Source organism: Pelophylax lessonae, assembly GCF_965119305.1.
Source record: "Pelophylax lessonae genome assembly, chromosome: 2".
NCBI lineage: Eukaryota > Metazoa > Chordata > Amphibia > Anura > Ranidae > Pelophylax > Pelophylax lessonae.
The window spans coordinates 188,222,998-188,241,234 of record NC_138769.1 but is presented as its reverse complement, the minus strand read 5'-3'; positions in this window follow the sequence as shown (position 1 = coordinate 188,241,234).

Below are 18,237 nucleotides of genomic sequence, written 5' to 3'. Positions count from 1 at the left end.
TCCAGAATCGTACAAAAAAAATCCTATGTTTATATGCATTGTTGAATTTGATATTAGTATCATGCAACAAAATGCGAACGATAAGTCATCCGATTATCTGAACGTGTGTGCGAGGCATTAGTGAGCACTTCTCCTTTGCCGAGATAATCCGTCCACCTCACAGGTGTGGCATATCAAGATGCTGATTAGACAGCATGATTATTGCACAGGTGTGCGATAGGCTGGCCACAATAAAAGGCCATTCTAAAATGTGCAGTTTTATCATACAGCACAATGCCACAGATGTCGCAAGTTTTGAGGGAGCGTGCAATTGGCATGCTGACTGCAGGAATGTCCACCAGAGCTGTTGCCCATTAGTTGAATGTTCATTTCTATACCATAAGCTGTCTCCAAAGGCTTTTTAGACAATTAAGCAGTACATCCAACGGGCCTCACAATCGCAGACCACGTGTAACCAAACCAGCCCAGGACCTCCACATCCAGCATCTTCACCCCCAAGATCGTCTGAGACCAGCCACCCGGACAGCTGCTGCAACAATAACCAAAGAATTTCTTTATGGAATAAAAAAAACAAAGAATTTCTGCACAAAATGTCAGAAACCGTCTCAGGGAAGCTCATCTGCATGCTCATCATCCTCATCGGGGTCTCGACCTGACTGCAGTTCGTCGTAACCAACTTGAGTGGGCAAATGCTCACATTCAATGGCACCTGGCACTTTGGAGAGGTGTTCTCTTCACGGATGAATCACAGTTTTCTTAGATCTTTGAGTTCAGCTCATGAAAAATGGGGGCAAAAACAAGTGTTGCGTTTATAATCTTGTTCTGTATTTGAATTGTGCTTTACTCCTCTAATTTCAATTTTTGCTGAAAAGCTGGAAAGTGTTTGTATTGTATTGTTCTTTTCAGGTAAGCGGTTTATTTTGAAACACCAGTGTAGCAAATAGTATCTTTACTATTAGTTTAAAACTGAAATGCTTAAGAGGCGAGGCTTTAGACAGGGAGTATGTACCAATTATTGTTTGATCAAATAAACTGAAAATATGCTGATATCACTGCAAGTTGAATCACCATATTGGTGTTCCTATTGGAGAGCAGAGGTGGGCTCACTGGCATGACGGTTAGCCAGCAGCTGTGGGAAGGAGTCTTTTTTGGATTGGAGCAGTGTCAATTTCTTTCTAGGATTATTTTGAAATTGATATTGGCACTGGGTTGCTTTTAACCACTTGACCACTATTCAGCACTGTGCTGCTTTAACTGGCACTTGCTCGGTCACGCCAATGAAATTTATATCTTTTTTTTTCACACAAATAGAGCTTTCTTTTGATGATATTTGATCATCGCTGGATTTTTTTTTTCTTATTATGTAAATGAAAATGTAAAAAAAAAAAATTCTTACTCTCTGATAAAACATTTACAAAAAAAAACATGTATTCTGCAATATGAAACATAGAAACATAGAAACATATAGAAACATAGAATGTGTCGGCAGATAAGAACCATTTGGCCCATCTAGTCTGCCCAATATATCTGAATCCTATGAATAGTCCTTGGCCCTATCTTATATGAAGGATAGCCTTATGCCTATCCCATGCATGCTTAAACTCCTTCACTGTATTTGCAGCTACCACTTCTGCAGGAAGGTTAATCCATGCATCGACTACTCTCTCAGTAAAGTAATACTTCCTCATATTACTTTTAAACCTTTGCCCCTCTAGTTTAAAACGGTGTCCTCTTGTGGTAGTATTTCTTCTTTTAAATATGCTCTCCTCCTTTACCGAGTTGATTCCCTTTATGTATTTAAAGGTTTCTATCATATCCCCTCTGTCTCTTCTTTCTTCCAAGCTATACATGTTAAGGTCCTTTAACCTTTCCTGGTAAGTTTTTTCCTGTAATCCATGTACTAGTTTAGTAGCTCTTCTCTGAACTCTCTCTAGAGTATCTATATCCTTCTGGAGATATGGCCTCCAGTACTGCGCACAATACTCCAAGTGAGGTCTCACCAGTGTTCTGTACAGCGGCATAAGCACTTCCCTCTTTCTACTGCTTATACCTCTCCCTATACATCCAAGCATTCTGCTGGCATTTCGTGCTGCTCTATTACATTGTCCTCCCACCTTTAAGTCTTCTGAAATAATTACTCCTAAATCCCTTTCCTCAGATACTGAGGTCAGGACTGTGTCAAATATTCTATATTCTGCCCTTGGGTTTTTACGCCCCAGGTGCATTATCTTGCACTTATCCACATTAAATTTCAGTTGCCAGAGTTCTGACCATTCTTCTAGTTTTCCTAAATCCTTTTCCATTTGGCGTTTCCCTCCAGGAACATCAACCCTGTTACATATCTTTGTGTCATCAGCAAAAAGACAAACCTTACCATCGAGGCCTTTTGCAATATCACTTATGAAGATATTAAACAAAATTGGTCCCAGTACAGATCCCTGAGGTACCCCACTGGTAACATGACCTTGTTCTGAATGTTCTCCATTGACTACAACCCTCTGTTGTCTGTCACTCAGCCACTGCCTAATCCACTCAACAATATGGGAGTCCATGTTCAATGACTGTAGTTTATTGATAAGTCTTCTATGTGGGACAGTGTCAAAAGCCTTACTAAAATCTAGATATGCAATGTCTACTGCACCTCCACCGTCTATTATTTTAGTCACCCAGTCAAAAAAATCTATAAGATTTGTTTGACATGATCTCCCTGAAGTAAACCCATGTTGTTTTTCATCTTGCAATCCATGGGATTTAAGATGTTCCACAATTCTATCCTTTAATAGGGTTTCCATTAATTTGCCTACTATTGATGTCAGACTCACTGGTCTATAGTTGCTTGATTCCTCCCTACTACCTTTTTTGTGAATGGGCATGACATTTGCCAATTTCCAATCTTCCGGGACGACTCCTGTTACTAATGATTGGTTAAATAAATCTGTTAATGGTTTTGCCAGCTCACCACTAAGCTCTTTTAATAATTTTGGGTGTATCTCATCAGGACCCTGTGACTTATTTGTCTTCACTTTAGACAGCAATCTTAGAACGTCTTCCTCTGTAAAGACACATGCATCAAACGATTGCAACTGCTAACACTGCATTTTTGGAGACACTAGTATAGTTCTGATCATGATCACGATACAGATCTGTACAGATACTTTACTAGTAATGGCTGTGATCAGTGACTTATAGGGGGACTGTGATAGTGTAGCAAGCAATCTGGCGCTAACTGACACTGGCTAGGAGAGACAATAACTGTCACTGACATTGCTAGTGACACTAATACAGTGATCAGCGATAATACTGTACACTGACACTGTACAAATGGAACTGGCTAGAGGGACAGGGGTGATCAGGAGGGCAACCAAGGGGTTAACTGTGTGCCTAACAAGTGTATGCAAGTGTTTGTGTGCTGCTTGTACTCCCTGATCTGGCTGGGTTCCTCTCCTTGCTTTCATTTCAGGGAGAAATTCAGCCAAAGCCCGTGTTTGCGGACACAGAGATCTGTGCTGTGATTGACCACAGCTAATCAGATGGTATACAGCCTAAATGATTGGCTGTAACCTGCTGACAAACTTGTGCTGTATCCAATTACAGGCCAGCAGGGGGCACATGCAAGCGTACCCGAAATCCAGGAAGTACACTGCGGCATACATGTACGTCACAGTACCTGGCTGTGCGCCCGCTCGCAGTAAATGTACTGTGGGCAGGTGGCAAGTGGTTAATTCTTTTTACAACTTGCTATGACTGCTCAATGTTCCTTGTGTCCATTGTGTTAGCCACAACTATATTTTGCCCCGGCTCACATCAAGCACCCTTTATCACCATATAAAATGTTCTCCTTGCTTGACAACTCTGCCTTTAGTGGTTCTAAATACAGATGAGCTTCAAGTTCGACTCGAACATTGGGCGTTCGTGTGTTCACTGAACACACAAACAAATGGGGCCATTCGAGGGAAATTCGCCCCGCCGCCGCACCCGAAAAATAGAAAAGAAAAAAAAAATGCTCCCGCCACTTCAGACGCCTCTGGCGTAATGAGCTGCTGGAGCTGTGACAGAGCTCTTTTATAGGAAAGGGGCGAAAACACCACCTGGTGGCACCGCCCCTTCTGACGTGACATCAGTAATTTATTCACTGCACCTGAGCAGTGCATTATGGGGAGCTTGTGATTTCAGATTCCTATAAAAGAGCTGTCAAACTCAAACAGCTCATTATATGGGAAGCGTCTGAAGAGGCAAGAGCTTCTTTTTTTTCTATTTTTCGTATGCGGCGGGCGATGTGACTGACAATGGATTTACATGGGGGGGGATACTATTTTTTTATTTTTTCTAATAAAGGACTTGTCAAAAACTGGCTTTTTTCTTTATTTTTTTGTACACTTTTTTGGTGAATGAGTAAGGGTACGATGTACCCGATATCCATTCACATTGGGGGGGGGGGGGTGGGATCTGTGGGCCCCCTTGCAGCAGGCTACATACATCACACAAATACGCCACTTTACAGGCACATTAAGGGGACCCCCCAGGCACAATATTTAAAGGAGTTTTTCATTTTTATTGTTTCACTTCATTAAAATCACTGCTCCTGTAAAAACAATTGTTTTTTAAAAAAATTTTTGCATTGGTTCATGTCCCCCAGGGCAGTACCCAGACCCCCATACACTTTTTTAGGGCAATAACTTGCATTTAAGTCTTTAAAATGAGGACTTTATTTTTCATGTTCGAGTCCCATAGACTTTAATGGAGATCGCATGTTCTAACAAACTTTTCCCCTGTTCCCGGTGTTTTGGTGTGAACCGAACCTGGGGTGTTCAGCTCAACACTAATTCTAAAGTCTGGGGGGTTTCTTTTACCTATATTTCCTGCATTAGCGTAAAAAAACAACCTACTAACTATTTCCCTTCCCTCTTTCTAAACAGCGCCATGTCCATCCATTGCTTTCTCTCTTCCTGGCCTCACAGGAGACTCTGAGAGCAGTGAGAGCCATTGGATCCTGCTGTTGTCAGTCAAAACCTGTGAGGAAGGGGTGGGGGGGCATGACCAAGCAGCACTGTGTGTGCATCAGCCTGGCTTGGAAGCATGCCCACATGGGGTGCCCCCATAGCACATTGATTGCTATGGGGGCACCCAAAGGAAGAACGAGAGGACCGTACCAGTTGAGGTATAGGACTGTTTCTGTGCATTATTGTTGCACTGAGCAGCTAGTTATAAGCCTTTTTTATTTTAATTTCAAAAAAAAAAATTGCCTTTAGAACTACTTTAAGCAAAGATGGGACAATCTTTAACACTACTAGGAATACTTTAACATTTGTACCACCAGTTTCTTTAATGTGGGTAAATAAGCCTACCTGGCAGTGCTACAGTTTGTTCCAGCCTATGCCATAATCACACTTGTTGCTTTTCCCTAAACAGTGTTTATCAGCCAGACATCCCCTTTTCCAGTGTCGTTACCAGGACATCAGTAATATTTGTTTACATGGGTGTCCCTAGTTACAGCACAGCTGCCTTAGACCATGTGCAACAAATCCCTCCCTGTGTCCTATACACTGAAGAACATTGTAAGAAATATATCATATGAACAGCTTAGGGTGTACTTGTACTTATAACCTCTTTATTACATGTTATCTATCATTTTATCTGAGCTAACTTCTCAAACTGCTCAACAAAGATTAAAATGACAGCTAAACTAGATTCACAGTGAATATCAGCAGTCATCATTTATAGCATGGCTGCTCAACCTGTGGCCCTCCAGCTGTTCCAAAACTACAAGTCCCATAATGCCTCTAGCTTTGGGAGTAATGCTTGTAACTGTCAGCCTTGCAATGCCACATGGGACTTGTGGTTTCGCAACAGCTGGAGGGCCACAGGCACCCATGAGCACCAAAGATTTATAGCAATACTGCTATCTACTGCATATACCAATACTCAGTTAAATGCAAGATTTCACCAACATTGTGAAGATGAGATATATTTTTATACACTGCTCAAAAAAAAAATTAAAGGAACACTTTGAAAACATCAGATCTCAATGGGGAAAAATATCATGCTTGATATCTATATTGATATGGACTGGGTAATGTGTTAGCAAAGGAAGCCACATCGTTTGATGGAAATTAAAATTATCAACCTACAGAGGGCTGAATTTAATGACACCTCAAAAATCAAAGTGAAAAAATTATGCAGCAGGCTAGTCCATTTTGCTGAAATTTCAATGCAGCAACTGAAAATGGTACTCTGTAATTTGTATGGCCCCCATGTGCTTGTATGCAAGCCTGACAACATTAGGACATGCTCCTAATGAGACGATGGATGATGTCCTGGGGTATTTCCTCTGAGATCTGGACCAGGGCATCACTGAGTTTCTGAACAGACTGAGGTGCAACCTGGTGGCGGTGGATGGACCTAGACATGATGTCCCAGAGGATTTAAGTCAGGCCAAATTGGGGGCCATTCAATGGTTTCAATTTATTCATCCTCCAGGAACTATCTGCATGCTCCCACAACATGAGGCCGGGCATTGTCATGCACCAGGATCTACTGCACCAGCATTAGGTTTGACAATAGGTCCAAGGTTTTCATCCTGATACCTAATGGCATCACTGACCCACCAACAAATGGGTCATGCTGAACGATGTTACGGGCAGCATAATGTTCTCTATGGCTTCTCCAGACCCTTTCACGTCTGTCAAAGGTGCTCAGGGTGAACCTGCTCTCATCTGTGAAAAGCACAGGGCACCAGTGGCGGACCTTCCAATTCTGGAGTTCAATGGCAAATGCCAATCTGGCTCCATGGTGCCGGGCAGTGAGCACACGACCCACTAGAGGATGTTGGGCGCTCAGGCCACCCTCATGAAGTCTGTTTCTAATTGCTTGTTTTCTAACTGTTTGGTCAGAGACATTCCCGTCAGTGGCCTGGTGGAAGTCATTTTGTAGGGCTCTGGCAGTGCTCAACCTGATCCTCTTTGCACAAAGAAGAAGATACCAATACTGCTAATGGGTTAAGGATCTTCTACGGCCGTAGACCGGAAGTTACATCACCCGGCTTCTCCTGACGCGTTGCGTCACACACTCACGTGACTTTATCAAGGGTCACATAAAGTCATGTGAGTGTGTGACGCAATGTGTCGGGAGAAGCCGGGTGACGTTACTTCCGGTCTACGGCCGAGACCGGAAGTATCGGAACAGACCACATCAGCGTTTTCTCGCTGTACACTGAACGCATCATTTTTAACTGTAAGTGTGATATTTTTTGATCCATTAAAATCTTATATACTACACTATGAGAACCCCCCTTTTTCTTTGGTTAGCAAATATCCCAGGAACATCGATCCTTTGGCTGTGTATATGCTGACCCCATAGAAGAAAAGAGATTATCCATTGGGCATTTTACATCTCTTGGAGATCCATTTTTAGTGATTCCCCAGTGACCCTACAAGCCATCCATCCAATTGGAGAATATCCGGAGGTCCCCTACAGTGATCAATTACACCAATAACGCTCAATTGAGTGTTAATGGAGGTGAGCGGCCATTACACATAATCTTGGATTCCAAGCTCACGAATCACCGCACTAAGTTGTCACTGGAAGTGTGTTTAGTCACCAAATCACTTATGAACTTTTATCTTATTTATTGCAAGACCGCACTTGTTTACACATTTTTGGGACTTTGCGATTTTATGCGATTTTTTTGTATTTTATTACTTTCAGCATTTTGTTCATCATTGTTTGATGTTGTTGAGCACCTTTCAGCTATTTTTTGATTGTATCATCATTTGGCACCTTATATTCACTTACATTATCACTTGCACTTGATTTTGTGATTTAAATGGTCATTTTGCAACGTGGAGTTGCAGTTTATCACCTATATATATTTATATATATATATTTTTTTATCACCCAGATGATTTCTAAAGGGTTTTGATTTACTGTCACTTCAGCACTTTTATTGCTCATAGCACCTTCATATTGTTCACATCGCGAGAGGAGAATATCTTGATCATCATTATTATACATCATCATTCAATAGCACTTTTACTTATTTCCGCTTATGCACGATTGAGCACTTACCACTTTATTGATTATCACTACAGCACTTTATTCATAATTATTATTCAATATTGTGTATATATTATCATTGCTTTTATCATCACGCTTATTTATATATTATTGGATATACATTCATTTCTACTATTTATGGTCCACCAACTTTAGATATTTTGCGCCGATTCCCCCCTGTTCTTATATTCGTTTTAACAGGACAGGTTCCACTCAGAACAGGCCTCGCCATGGTCAACCAAAGCAGCTGAGTGCATGGGCTCAGCATCATATCCAGAGGTTGTCTTTGGGAAATAGAAATATGAGTGCTGCCAGCATTGCTGCAGAGGTTGAAGGGGTGGGGGTCAGCCTGTCAGTGCTCAGACCATATGCCGCACACTGCATCAAATTGGTCTGCCTGGTTGTCATCCCAGAAGGAAGCCTTTTCTAAAGATGGTGCACAAGAAAGCCAGAAAACAGTTTGCTGAAGACAAGCAGACTAAGGACATGGATTACTGGAACCATGTTCTGTGGTCTGATGAGACTAAGGTAAACTTATTTGGTTCAGATGGTGTCAAGCGTGTGGCAGCAACCAGGTAAGGAGTACAAAGACAAGTGTGTCTTGTCTACAGTTAAGCATGGTGGTGGGAGTTAGGGTCCGGGGCTGCATGAGTGCTGCCGGCACTGGGGAGCTACAGTTTATTGAGAGAACAATTAATGCCAACATGTACTGTGGCATACTGAAGCAGAGCATCATCCCTTCCCTTCAGAGACTGGGCCACAGGGCAGTATTCCAACATAAGGACCCAAAACACACCTCCAAGAGGACCACTGCCTTGCTAATGAAGCTGAGGTTAAAGGTAATGGACTGGCAAAGCATGTCTCCAGACCTAAACCCTTTTAAGCATTTGTGGGGCATCCTCAAACGGAAGGTGGAGGAGAGCAAGGTCTCTAAAATCCACCAGCTCTGTGATGTCATCATGGAGGAGTGGAAGAGGACTCCAGTGGCAACCTGTGAAGCTCTGGTGAACTCCATGCCTAAGAGGGTTAAGACAATGCTGGAAAATAATGGTGGCCACACAAAATATTGACACTTTGGGCCCAATTTGGACATTTTCACTTAGGGATGTACTCACATTTGTTGCCAGCGGTTTAGACATTAAGGGCTGTGTGTTAAGCTATTTTGAGGGGACAGTAAATTTACACTGTTATACAAGCTGTACACTCACTACTCACTACTTTACATTGTAGCAAAGTGTCATTTCTTCAGTACTGTCACATGAAAAGATATAATAAAATATTTACAAAAATGTGAGAGGTGTACTCACTTTTGTGAGATACTGTGTATATATATATATATATATATATATATATATATATATATATATATATATATATATATATATATATATATATATATATGTCTTAGGTTGAAAATATAGCTTATTACTAATATCACCCTATCTGCAAAAGGTTAAAATCCTAAGAAAAACAAGAAAATATTTAATTTAAACCTGCCAGTTTAAACCACCTGGTTCACAAAATTGTAAGAAAGAAAGTGCATCAAGTTCTTTCTGATTTGCAAATGTAAAAATGTTACATTATACTTATTGTACATGAACATTTGGATGTAAACAAACTTTCAGCTTTTAGGCCTGGGTCACACCTGTGCAGGTTGCAGTTTGCATATTCCAGGTGCATTTTGCAGTTTTCAATACACATTTTTGATCCATTGAAGGCTATGGAACCAAAAACCAGAAAAAAGTCCTTATCTCTTTCCATTAATTGCACAGATGTGAACGTGGTCCATAGGAAACCATGTTAAATTAACTGTGTTTCTACAAAACTGAAAATGCACTAAAAATGCATAGGTGTGAACCAGGCCTTAGGGGCATGAAAAAGCAAACTCCTAGCCAGTAGTTAGGTGCATTTAATTAGGTGTTACACCTGTGACTCCCTGTCACATTTCTGCTAGAATTCAAAAACTTTTTCAAAAGCTGCATTTATTTACCAACAAAATTCATGCAGTTACTCATCTACAAAAATAAGGTATACTAGGAAGCTTTTACGTAAACCCAAGTCAAGTTTTTATTAATCAACTCTAGTGGTTCATCTTATTTTGTCTTTCTCGGAAGTTAAACGCAGTAAAAACATTTTTAATGAAAACGATTGAGGTAGATTCCAAAATTATACCAATCCCTGACACTCCATCACCATCACTAATGAAAATCAAGCATGGTAGTGGTGGTGAAGGTCGTAATGTGGGGCATATGCTGAAATTAGATCATTGTTTTTTGAATACTGTAGCTGAGACTTGTCTAGTTGAAGCCGAACAGTGCATAAAAGATCTTTTCAGAGTGTAGACATTACAAGATCAACATCTGATACTATAATCAGGATAACTATACAGCAAAGAAAGGTATAGGGATAAGAGCAATACCAGCTGTGTTTGCAGTAACATAGACATGCTTATGTCTTTACCAACATGTTCCTAAAATGACTAACCAAACATTACTATATCTATTGCTACAGGAAAAAACAATAACAATTACTATGAGATAAGCAACTGAGTTGCCAAATTAGATTTTTTTTTTTTTGTCCAGTCACTTTTATTTCCCTGGAAACAACAACAAATCCAAAGGTGGGCGCAAAGGTAGTAGATAACCAGTATAATGTTGGGTCCACAAAAATGGCAGCTCACATGCTCAGAGGCTTAGATAAGAAGACAACCAAACAAACTAATGATATCATGGAGTGACTATATTGTGTATGATAGAAACCAGTGGGAGGCATGGATATAACAGGGATAGTGAAGTTCAAGTCCATAGTGTTTTCACAAGAACAGTAAAAAATTAAAAACAAGCTGGATCCAAGTGCAGAATAAACTTGCATCACAAACAACAAAAACATAAGGGCTCTATCGGCTGAGAAGAGGAGGGCATATGCAGGAGTAAGTTCTGGTTGAAATGTCCATAAAGTTCAAGCATGGGCTGATTGCTAGACAATGGAGAAATGCTGGCTATAGAAAGGCTGCAGGTTCTAATTAGAGCTAGAAGGAACTCTGTGGAAATGTACAACAAGAGAGAAAAGAGAGCAGCGCCATATAAGTGCAGTATAAAAGATGCGTTTAATAACAACAGACAAATGCAAACTCACAAAATGGTCATGATAAACCAGCATGTAAAGGGTTCATCCACTCCAGTGGGAGGATGAGCAGCGGGGATCCGGGGAGTCTTCGCTGGTTCTGGCTGTACTGGTTTTTCCCAGCACTGCTGGTACGCGGTGTCCCACTGAGAAGAGCTGCTAACTTCACTTCCAGGTAGAAGGTGAGGTGGAAGGTACGCGCGTTTGAAGCATGCGTGCTTCTTCCTCAGGCAATGAGTGCAGCCATCATGGAGGAGGTATAAATAGGAAGTCCAAGTGGGGGCGAAGCCATAGTTATCAGCTCACAATAAACAAATACTGCACACCTGCTAATTGGGATGATGACAGACCTAGCTAGTGCAGGGGTTTGTTAACCCATCACTAGGCATATATTGGAGCACATTGGGTTCTACCTGCATAGTTGCTTGGATGCATGAGTTAATGTATTAATAAAAACATTGGTTATGTCATGGACATGCAGAATGAAAGAATAGTAGAGAAGAAGGCAAGAAAATAATGAGAAAAGGATAATAAATGACCAGTGGAGAACAGATAATAATGAGAAAATGATGACAAAAAAAATTGTATTAATAATAAAAATAATTTAAAAAATAATAAAAGATATATGTAAGGAAATAATAATAATGAATAAAGGCAAAAAATAATGACAGAAAATAATAATACAATAATGAAGCCCAAAAAGAAAATACAAATTCAAAATAGATTTAAATGAACATTAGTGGTAAACAATAATATAGGATAATACTATAGAAATATACATGTAAATGATAAGACAGAGGATACACCTGCCTAATGACAAAATATATGTAGTAAAGAGGTTATAAGGACAAGAATGTCTGGAAGAAGGGGAATAAAAATATTTTGAATGGTATATCTGACTGGAAAAATGAGCCTGGCAGGTTAAAAAAAAAGGGATACTAATGAAAATCATCGAGCATAATTTGGGGGGGGGGGAAGGGGGGGTTAAATCATTTTGCGTGATAATGGTTATAGCAGGGGACTCCTTGTTTAACCCACCAGATGCCAAGGTGTCCAGCCTGTAAATCCAGTAGGACTCACGTGCACACAGACGCCTGAAGCGTTCTGCTTCAGGAAGGTTGTTAGGAATGGCCTCAATGACCCACACCCTGAGCTCCTGGGAACACTGGTAGTGTTGTGTAAGGAAATGTTTGGGGACACTGTGCTGGTCTGACCCTGCTTCTACAAAACGCCTGTGTTCTCCAAACCTTTTCCGGAATGTACGGATAGTGAGGCCCACATATAGCAGTCCACAAGAACAAGACAAACAGTAGACCACAAACTCTGAGGAACATGTGTAAAAGTCAGGGGTGGAGAAATTTTTGCCCTTTGAACCAAACTCTTTTTGTCCATGGGTGACATGTGGGAATGTAAGGCATAAAGCCTTGCGACATTGGTGCATACCTCGAATATAGAAGAATTTTACGGGAGCGCTAATAGTAGGATTTTTTTAACTTTGCTGGGTGCAATACAAGTTTTCAGGTTTCTAGCTCGTCTGTATGAAATAAGGGGTAGATCTGTAATGGAAGATTTGCGATGTGGATCTTCCTGTAATATTGACCATTGACCAATGTTTATGGAATATGTGTTCCATGTTCTTAAATTGGGTATGGAAATTGGTGGTGAACCTGAGCGGTTGTGTAGTGTTGGAAGTTTTGGGATTTTTATCAACTGTGGTGTTATATGGTTTGTAAGAAATTGTAGGCCTCATCTAAAAAAGTGTGGGGGGGGGGGGGGTAACCTCTTTTCCAGAAATCTTAGCTTGAGTTGCTGTCCATGTGCGTCATGTATTCTTCTCTGGTGCAGTTGTGGCTTTTGGTAATGTTGTTGACCCAACAGGGAGGATGGCAGCTACTATAGTATAAATAGGAGTTACCTGCAGTGGGTTTACTGTCGTTTTGGGCATATATGTTTCCATTGTCGTGAAGTAAGTCGAGAAAGGCCAATGAATGGTCATCACAAATGGACGTGAAGGACAGACCAATATCGTTACCATTACAATGGTCCAAAAAGGTTGGACAGAGGATTTTGGACCATCCCAAACGATGATCACATCATCAATGTATCGGCCATAAAATGCAAGATGTGAGGAAAAAGGGTTATTATGCCATATATACCAATTCTCGCAAAAACCCATGGTGAGATTGGCATAGTTGGGGGCAAAATTTTCCCCCATAGCTGTGCCTTAGGTCTGTAGGTAGAAATCAACCACAAATTCAAAATAATTGTGGGTTAAACAGAAGTGAATAGCTTCTAGAATGAAGTGGGCCAGGTGCATATTTAACATAAGATCATCAGTAAGAAAATGTTGTACTGCTCTCAATCCGACATCATGAGGTATCGAGGTGTATAATGAGGCTACATCTAGGGAGAGCCATAAGTAGGATAAACTTGCATGCCCAGGTAATGATAAGCAGGCGGTGGATGAATCACCACCGCTGGAATGCAGGAAGTCTGCCCCAGTGGACCAGAAATGACGTAGTCCTTCTGGCCCAGAGCCTTGGATGTGCTCTACCTACACAGGAACCAGTGAGTGTAGCTTGAGCCTGCACAGGGAACCAGCGGAGCCAGGATTATGACAACATGTTTCGGGCACGCTCCTTCCTCAGGCCTCATACTTGGCCATCCACGTGTTGCACGTTCACACGCTTTAAGCTGTTATACTGCACCTGTACACTTGATCTTGCTAAAGCTATGGCCAGAATATGATATATAATAGTTGAAGAACAACACAGTATTCAGTGTCAGATAGTTTAGTAATCATCAAGTGCAACTGTACAAAAAAGTGGCAACCACCCCAATCTATAACTGGTCTTTGCAGCAAGGTGCACATGGAAGGGCACTGCACATCACAAATAAAAGATCATCAAATGTAACCTATTGGGGAACCTTTTACACATGCTGCCCATTTAACATGCTGCCAAATTTCTCTATAACCATGCTGTTCATCTGCATATCTCATTAGTGGTTTTATACTCCACCTAAATGATGCAGTACTTCAACATCAGCATTTTGGAGCTCTGTGAGCACTAATCTACTGATGTAAGTCATGTGTGTAAGTCATACATTTAATTTGGACACTCTTTTTCCCCTGGAGTTGTGTGTATCATACATACAAAAATAGTTGGATATGTTTTTAAATGTTTCATCTTTACACATTAAGGATACATTTTCTTTTTCTCCCAGATTGGCAACTTCTGTGTGACCCTGTCAGGCAGCCACTTTTGTTGCTGAGTTTGGCAGTCTCCACGCCCGTAGTTCCTGCGGACACTCCCTGTCTTGCTTGGCAAAGGGGATTTCCAGAAAACGATAGTGGATGCTGTGTTTTTCATTCATGGCGGCTATTCTTCCTACATGTCCCTCAATGTCTCACAGATGAGTCAGTACAAATTGAATTGTGCAATTTCAAATTGACAATATATTCATTATGTGTTATCTTGAATATTTATTGATGAGTTTATACTTGAGATCGCTAAACTACGACCCTGCAGCTGTTTCAGAACTACACGTCCCATGAAGCATTGTAAAACTCTGACATTCACAGACACGACTAGGCATGATGGGAATTGTAGTTCCTGAACAATTGGAGGGCCGTAGCTTGGAGACACCTCATTTATACCACAGGTCCCAATTTATATTTAGACACCTCAGAGGAAGAGAATTAAATCCATATCTTTAAATGCATCAGATGTGTCGTTTTGAATTACCTTGTGTCCTTCCTCTACATTTTTTATACTGTGTGATGTCCTACCTATGACTATATCAGCTGCTGCTTGTATACTGTACTTGTTTTTATGCTATTTTGTATCAATAACATTTTTTTTTTCACATTTTTGCCTCTGTCTAATATATTTTGAGCCTGTTCTCATATTGCCCAACCTATTAGAGGGTCTTTTTTTTGTTTATTTCATTTAGTGATGATGGCAGCAGTATGCAACACCTTACCTTACCATATTATGCTGAAGCCCATGTAGATTTAAATATGACTCCAAATATAGTTAGAGTTCTGATTTCCATCTTTGCCATAATGTCCTCTTAATATTTAACCGATTGCTGACCGCCGCACGACTACATACTGCGGCGGTCAGCCCCGTATCGGTACGTCACTTGCCTGTCACTTCCTTGTGAGCCAATAGCGGGCGGGCGCGTGCCCGCTGCAGCTCGTTCACAGGGAAGTTAGTGCGTGTGACCTCGGACATCGGGTCCGCCTGTCACTCGCCGATCGTCGGTACAGAGGGAGAAAGTCAGGCGGCTAATGTAAACAAGCCGCCTGTCATTCTCCCCTGTGTAGAAACAGTGTTCAGACGGTTCTACTATGTAGGACCGTTGATCACTGTTCCTACACTAGTAGCCACAGCCAATCACAATAGAAAGCACGCCCCTAGGGACACACTTAACCCCTCCCTCCCCAATAAAGTTAACCCCTTCCCTGCCAGTGTCATTTTGCAGTAACAGTGCATATGTATAGCACTGATTACTGCAGTAATGTCACTGGTAACCCCAAAAGTGTCAAAAATGTCAGTCAAGGGTCCGATCTGTCCGCCGCAATGTCGCAGTACCGCAAAAAAAAACGCAGATCGCCACCATTACGCGTTAAAAAAAAACACCAAAAATGACAGAAATCTTTCCCTTAGTTAGTAAACGCAATTACTTTTGCGCAAACCAATCAAAATACGCTTGTTGCGATTTTTTTTTACCAAACATAGGTAGCAGAAAACAAATTGGCCAAAAATGTTAAAAAATTTAGATTTTTACATTTTTTTGGGGGGCAATTTCATATAAAAAAATGTAAAAATATTGTTATTTTTGCAAAATTTACGCTCTTTTTTTGTTTATAGCGCAAAAAGTAAAAATCGCACAGGTGATCAAATACCACCAAAAGAAAGCTCTTTCTGTGGGAAAAAAAGGACGTCAAATTCGTTTAAGTATAGCATCGCACGACCGCGCAATTGTCCGTTAAAATCGTGCAGTAAAAAATCGCAAAAAAAAACGCAGATCGCCACCATTACGCGTTAAAAAAAAAACACCAAAAATGACAGAAATCTTTCCCTTAGTTAGTAAACGCAATTACTTTTGCGCAAACCAATCAAAATACGCTTGTTGCGATTTTTTTTTTACCAAACATAGGTAGCAGAAAACAAATTGGCCAAAAATGTTAAAAAATTTAGATTTTTACATTTTTTTGGGGGGAAATTTCATATAAAAAAATGTAAAAATATTGTTATTTTTGCTAAATTTACGCTCTTTTTTTGTTTATAGCGCAAAAAGTAAAAATCGCACAGGTGATCAAATACCACCAAAAGAAAGCTCTTTCTGTGGGAAAAAAAGGACGTCAAATTCGTTTAAGTATAGCATCGCACGACCGCGCAATTGTCCGTTAAAATCGTGCAGTAAAAAATCGCAAAAAAAACCCTGGTCTTTAAGCAGCCAAATCCTCCGGGGGTTAAGTGGTTAAAGGGTAAATTCATGAACTGATATTTCAGTCTTTAGTAAATGCTAAAGCGTTTAACCATGTGTCATTATCTTCTATCACTCAAAGATTCCATTGGAGATCCAACTATCCTTTTCTAGGTCTGTACTCACTCACTCACTCTCCTTGTTGGATCTTTCTTTCGTTTATAGTCAAAAGGACACAAAGCACAAAGTTGAGAACACCAAAAAAAAACCCAAGTGAACAGGTGTAGAACTGATAATCATAGCAGTGATGGATCTCTGTTGGAGTATCAAAGGTACATAAAACGTTGACTCAGCCCAGCAGGCCCTGGCTATAATCAAAAGATCACTTTTGGGTAGACTGACCCTTTAAAGAGTTAGCCTAAAACATTAAAGCAACTGGCGGGGGTGGTTCCTATAGCAAGAAATGTACTTGCACAATCTGGTAATTCCATCAGCGTCAGTCTGTGCACATTCTTGTCCTGCAACAAAAATAAACAAAATGTTGTACTGCTGAACTTACAGATCTTTTACAAGCTCGTTGTTAATGGCAAACATAAGGTAAAGTCATCTGCTTTTGAAACATACGTTTAAGAAATAACAGTCATTTTTTTCATTCCAGTCAAAACAGTGATAGGTAGTTACACAATACCTTCCAGTAATTATCATCATTAACATTTCAGTATTTAGCACCTACGGAAACCTGAGCACTTGTACATTTGGGAAATGATTGCATGCACCGAGGTTAAATGCAATCCACCCATTGCTGATTAATGGCCTCCGATGAATTATGTAATATCTATCAGGCTTCAGAGCCATTTGAAAATCGCTTTTTTTGTACAACTTCCATAGATCTATTTTACAGTGTGGTCTGACCTATTTCAAGAGAGGTCAGTGATCATGTAATTATGTCTGTCTAATGAAGATTGGAATCTTCAAAGTAAATATGCAGAAAAGTTCACAAAGTATGGGATTATTAGTATGAATGACTAAATTCGGGTTATTTCAGTTTTCTTTAAATCATTTATTGCAGGCGCCTTCATCTCAACAGCATAGATAAAAGAAATGAGACAAATTAAATATAATCAAACAAAGAGCAAATGTTATTGAGTAAATTCTAGTTATAACAGTTTAAAGCCGAATTCCAGACAGATTTAAAAAAAAAAAAACAATTTAACGAGTTATGTATTCCTTTAAAAATAATTTAGGAGATCCTCTCTGGTCTGTAATCAAATCCAAATGCCAATTTCCATCAATAGAAGAGTAGGGATGGGCTTCATAATGGATTCAGTCTGAAATATGCCTGTTTGGAGTTGCTGAACAGCCAAACTTAACAGGGTGTTCAGTTGTTTGATTGCGACCTGAACTTCTGGCTGCGTGAGAAAATCATATTTACTAGCAATGTTACTACCTACTCAAAATTACAGCTTCTTCAGGGCACCTAGATATTAGGGGCTGGGTACTGCCAGCGTCCTGACAACTATGACTCATCCTCCTGCCATTCTGGCAATGTAAATGGTATTTTCCTTGTAAATGTCACTTTTGATGTAGTACATAGTATACATAGTACATACGTACCACTTTACAGGC